This window comes from Lygodium microphyllum, chromosome 14 (assembly GCF_053477565.2).
Source record: "Lygodium microphyllum isolate KBCC chromosome 14, Lygodium_microphyllum_v1.1.10, whole genome shotgun sequence".
Classification (NCBI taxonomy): Eukaryota; Viridiplantae; Streptophyta; class Polypodiopsida; order Schizaeales; family Lygodiaceae; genus Lygodium; species Lygodium microphyllum.
Genome location: NC_141148.1, coordinates 78,372,179 through 78,377,958, shown reverse-complemented (window position 1 = coordinate 78,377,958; position 5,780 = coordinate 78,372,179).

Here is a 5,780-nt window from a genome sequence, read left to right as displayed (position 1 = left end):
TTATGTTATGCTGTGGGGCTGATTAGTCAATTCATGCAAATGCCTCGCAAACCACATTTAGATGCAGTCAAGAGGATCATGAGATATGTAAAGGGTACTATAGATTATGGGTTGTTTTATGCATATGGAAAATCTCTTGACTTAATAGGGTGTTTACTGATGGTGATTGGGTTGGTTGTGCCTATGACAGGAGGTCAACCAGTAGTTATGCATTTGGATTGGGCAATAGTATGATCAGTTGGTAGAGTAAGAAACAACCTACTGTTGCATTGCCTAGTACAGAAGCTAAGTACAGATCTTGTTGAGAAGACTTAGTATCCAACTCTTTTTGTTGCATAGAATCAGTACTCTCATGGTACATATCCAAGGAATATACTTTCATAAAACTAGAACCTCTTTGTAATTTTGATTTCAATATAATTGAAATATTTGTAATAGTATCTATACATGACAATCCATCATTATCCTACAATAAGCTGTCTTCTCAAGTCTTTCTCTTTCCTACAATCATATTGCTTGTCAAATGACTATAGATCTATCTTATTTGCTTCTGATTTCTTTTTCTCTATCTGCAACCCATATGCTATTACATCTGTGACTATGCAAATTGTTCATACAAACAGATCTTCTAAAAGTTTCTTTAGATCTCCTTTCCCAAAGTTTGTAGTAGCAACTGGCATTCATGTCTCATTGCACAAATCCTTCCATCTTTCTAAAAGATTAAGTTCCTTCTCATAGCATCTTGAAAGGATTCACATTTCTTTCTTTCATGATTAGTGTTATCATACCACATGCATTAGTGAATAAGGGCTTCTCTTCCTGAACTCGTAGGTACTATAAACTGACTTGAAGTCTTCAATTGCTCTTCCACCCTTGACATCTTTAGCTTTAGCTTCCTCATACTTCTAATTATCTCATCCATACCCTCATCCTTGGTAGCAGTATCCATAGACATGTGGGTCAACCATAGAAATAAGTAAAGCCATAGGAGTAGCAACTAGAGAAGGTACATGAGTTGATACAAGCGAAGTTATAGAAGAATAGATGGGAGTAACAAAACCAATATGCAATCTAGTGTGCCACATTTGTCTCTTATTCAACATAGAAACAACATCCTTGGTGTCCTACCAATCTGTATTTAGACCCATCACTTTGGTTCCATCCTTTAGTAACTTTACTAATTCCATCTACAATGGAGGGCCTACTACCTCTAAAAATAGTGTTAGAAGATGGGCATAGAAACCCACTATAAGCAAGGGAGTATAAGGGCAGATGAGTGTGAATAGCCCTAGGGGCAGGGGAAACCCTAACCCTAATTGGCAAAGGGCTATATAAATAGCCTATGGGTCACTATCATGAGTGAGAGAGTGTACCTAAGTTGTACTCTAAGCAACTTAGTAAGCAAGATTTCATTCTTGTACTTTGAGCTCTCTTCTCCCTCTTGTGCACACATTCTACTGCTGCAAACTCTGATTCTCAACATGGTATCAAAGACATCTCTGATCTCCTCAGCTTCCCTCAGCATCAGTTATCACTAAGTGCACATGAGCTTTCATTTTCTTCATCCTATCCTTCTTTCCTCCATAGCTGCCTGCAACCTACCTCCATTGGAGAACTTGAGGAGGACAAAGGAGGCCATATTAGCCTGAGATTTCTTCTGGAGATCTTTTCCCCACATCAGGGCGCAGCTCCTCATCAATTCAAACCCTGACATTGTCCACGTGTGAGGCCAGCATTGTCAAGATCCCAGAAACGGCGCAGATTCTGACAGCGTGGCATCTCCTGACCTGGCGCGGGCAGCAGGCGGCGCAATCTCTGCCACCACCATAGGGCTTTGATAGCCCCCCAAGTGGGCTATCCTTAGCTAAGATGGCTCTGAGAAATTCTTTCCTCTGCTGGCTGCTACAAGCCAAACCCTAACTGTGTTTTTTTGGGCAGCCATAGCCAACAAGCTCCAAGCTTGACATTTTGTCATTTTTACACTCTGAGCTTCATTAACAGTGATTCTAATCACTGAAGCAGAGTCTCTGAAGCCTATTCCAGAGTCTAAAGCTCTTGGGCATGCTCAATGGACATCACCAAGCATCGGGAAGCCGACTTCCAACCGGGTTCCATTCAAGCACTTCACTAAGCTTGACAATAGTGTTCTTTTAACACTAATCATAAGTCATCAGGTTAATTGCTTGCTGGGCATTCATTAAAACCCAGTGAGTTTTTTATTTCTCTTCATATATTATTGTAAGGTTATGTGTAAAATGAACACATAGACCATTATGCACAAGAAGTGTATTGCATACCGTGAGTGACCTTGTCTCAAGTACATTGGTCAGTGAAATCAATAGCATGATTGTCATCATACTCTCCTCGGAATCATCAGCAACAAGCATTGAGATCATAGACAAACCGTGTCCAACACAAGCTTCATCCACTAAGCCGTACCACAAGGAGGAGCCTGAAGTCCAATCTAGGTTTACTTCATTAAAACCTAAAAAGACTATTAAACCACGGAAGAAGCTTGCTCATAAGAAAGGACCACCAAAGTCATACTTTGAAATATTACACTTATATGATTTTCAGCCTTTCTCTTCATTGCAACTTTGACTTCACTTTGTCTAATTTGCTTCCGCATTCAGTGAAAAGTTTGTAAGGGACTAGACACTGCCCTTGTCCTAACAAGTGGTAAGACCTTCCCAATGACCACAACATATGCTGATGTCCGTCCTCAAATTCGAAAGTTTGATGGTAAGGATTTCCATCCATGGCAGGTACTTATAAAATACAAAATGATGGAGAGAGGGTATTGGCCTCTTATTCAAGGCAGTAGAGTTGTAAACTCTGCAAATATGATTGATATAGAGGATGACCAACATGCTCAAGCAATCATAATGCTACACTTAGATGAATCCCTGATTCATCATGTTGATCAACTAAACACTGCTAAAGAAAAATGGGATGAGCTTGAAAAGCTCTATGGAGCCACCGGCAAAAATACTAAAATCTTCCTTAAAATTGAATTCTTTAGCTTGGAATATCGTTCAGGAGAAGATTTGGGAAAATTCATTTCTCATATGAAGGGATTTATGGCACAGCTTGCTTCTGTACAAGCTCCAATACTTGAAGAAGATGCTATTGCTATTCTCCTATAAGCTGTAAAACATGTGTTTCCTACTCTTGTAACCACTCTCACCAACATTCCAGATCCTACTTTGGCAAGTACCATTCAATCCTGTTTGGATGAAGAAAAGAGAAACCACAAAGAAAGCAGCAACAGTCAGGCAACTTCAAATTCCCGTGAACAAGTATTGGTTCATACAGTTCTCACTAAATGTTCTTTCTGTAAGAAAAAAGGACATCTTGTAAACAACTGCTGGAAGAAGTATCCCGAGAAGATGAAATGTAACAAATGCAAGAAGACAGGGCATATCACTAGTAAATGCCCCAACACTCCTGAAATACCCAAAGAATTGGTGGCCAACTATGTCTCCAATTCATCTGAAGATCGATTGTTTTGACTATTTAAATCATCTACCTAAAACAACCTTGTAAGCTTGATTTATAAAGGCATCCCAAAAAGGGGGGGAATCTTTTACATGCCTTGTAATCCAATGCCACCCTGGCATTGAGGGGGGGTGTTAGAAGATGGGCATAGAAACCTACTGTAAGCAAGGGAGTATAAGGGCAGATGAGTGTGAATAGCCCTAGGGGCAGGGAAAACCCTAACCCTAACTGGCAAAGGGCTATATAAATAGCCTATGGGTCACTATCATGAGTGAGAGAGTGTACCCAAGTTGTACTCTAAGCAACTTAGTAAGCAAGATTTCATTCTTGTACTTTGAGCTCTCTTCTCCCTCTTGTGCACACATTCTACTGCTGTAAACTCTGATTCTCAACAAATAGATCTACCTTCTCATGCTTCAAAGCCATCTGCAATGCAATATCTAAGTTGACTAAATTTAAGCTCGAACTTGCACAGAAGCTTTGTTGGTCTTATGAACCCATTCTTGGAAAGATTGATGGGGTGATCACTCTTAACTCTTCAAGGAAATACTCTTTCTTTAAAGATGTCTTAAATTTAGACCATCCAAAATCATATATATAAATCTCATTTTGCACATAAATCTCATTGATGTGCGACTTCAATACAGGAGTCACAAGTCATATGATGTATTGAATCATCATGCACGTAGAGACCCCAAAGAATTCCATCTTTGCTTCATATAGCTTTAGATAACTAAAAATATTTTGACCATCAAAAAGATTCATCTAGTCCTCTATAGCCTCCATTTCTTCGGTCACTCCAACTTCATATTGCACATAATACTATAATGGAATTTTATGATGTAGTTGTTGATGATATTGTTGTTGTTGTTATATGAACATATTGAAATCTTGTAACATCTTTTTATGCCATCAAAAGAATATTTAAATAATGTAGACTGTGAAGTCACTACTAAATCTCCCATCTTATCATAACTTGAATGTGGCTTTTCATGTCAGGTTCACCCAATGTTGAGGGGGTATGTGTTAAGCCACAAACCACAGGGGTTCAAGAGAGTAGATAAGATAGAAGGAAGAATCAAGAGAACAAAAAAATACCCTATATATTACTCTCTGCAAAAAAAGACTTCTTCATTGTAGACACCCTCTTGGATTACAAGCACTCTTTTGATAGCCCAAAGCATCCACCAATGGTAGGCAAGTAGAAGCTTTCAAGAAGAAACCATGTATCAATATCATAAGGTCAATAGTGCTATAACTTGTTTTCACTTTAACTTTCTCCTTCAAACTTAGAATATAGACATTTGGATACTCAAATCGATTGGCCCAGATCTCATCTATAAAGTTACATGAGAAAAATGGCAAAGTTTATCTAAGAAGAGTTGAACTAGGTCAACATGTGCAGCTATGTGGTCAATTTTGAATGGTTTAGAGAAGGACGCTTAAGTTTTTGTTGCTAAGAAATGAAAGATGAGAATTAAGAATTTTTTTTATTTGTGAATAAATTATAAAGAACAAAATCAAATTAAGGGAAGGTAATATATTCATGTATATTGAAAATTTAGCAATTCTATTGAAGGTTGTTGAGTATTTGATTGGAGTTCGAGAATGATGAATGTACTTGAAAATAATTTTTTGAAAGACATGGATGAAGTAAAAAGTGGGATAATTCTATTATTTATTCAAGAAGGATGGAATGATTTGTTTTCAATATATTGCTATGCTAAATGAAGCTTCTTCTCTTCAAAAAGTGATATTTTTTACATCTTGCTGGGGATTAACACTAGACTCAAGAAAGTGAGATGGAAGGGCTCTTCTTTGACAAGTGGCTCTTTGTTATTTGTGTTCCTTTGGTTAGACGCAAGTGTGTAGTCTAATAACTACTCCATGGTATTTCTTTGTCTTATTAGAGCTATCAACATGCACAGGGAGGGCCTTAGAGTTGGGTTGAATTTATCCAAGATCTTTACATCAATTTCCTTTAATGTGGAGCCTTTAAGTTGATCAATGAGAGTTTACTAGCTCAAATGGGTGCTTGTTAGGAGAGGAGATGATTGGCCAACCTCCCCTAGAGTGTCCACTCATCAAACCCTTTTAGATGTTCCTTTGCATAAATCAAAGCTAGTTAAAGAAAGACATGTAATTTCTTGGACTAAAAGTCCAAAATTTCTAGAGAAAAAGAAAAAATAATATCTAAGATTTGGAAGTGAAGAGAGTGAACCTTGAGTGGAAGTATGTTAGTGAAAGCAAGAGCTATGGTGGAAGGAGCAAGAGCAAGAGCA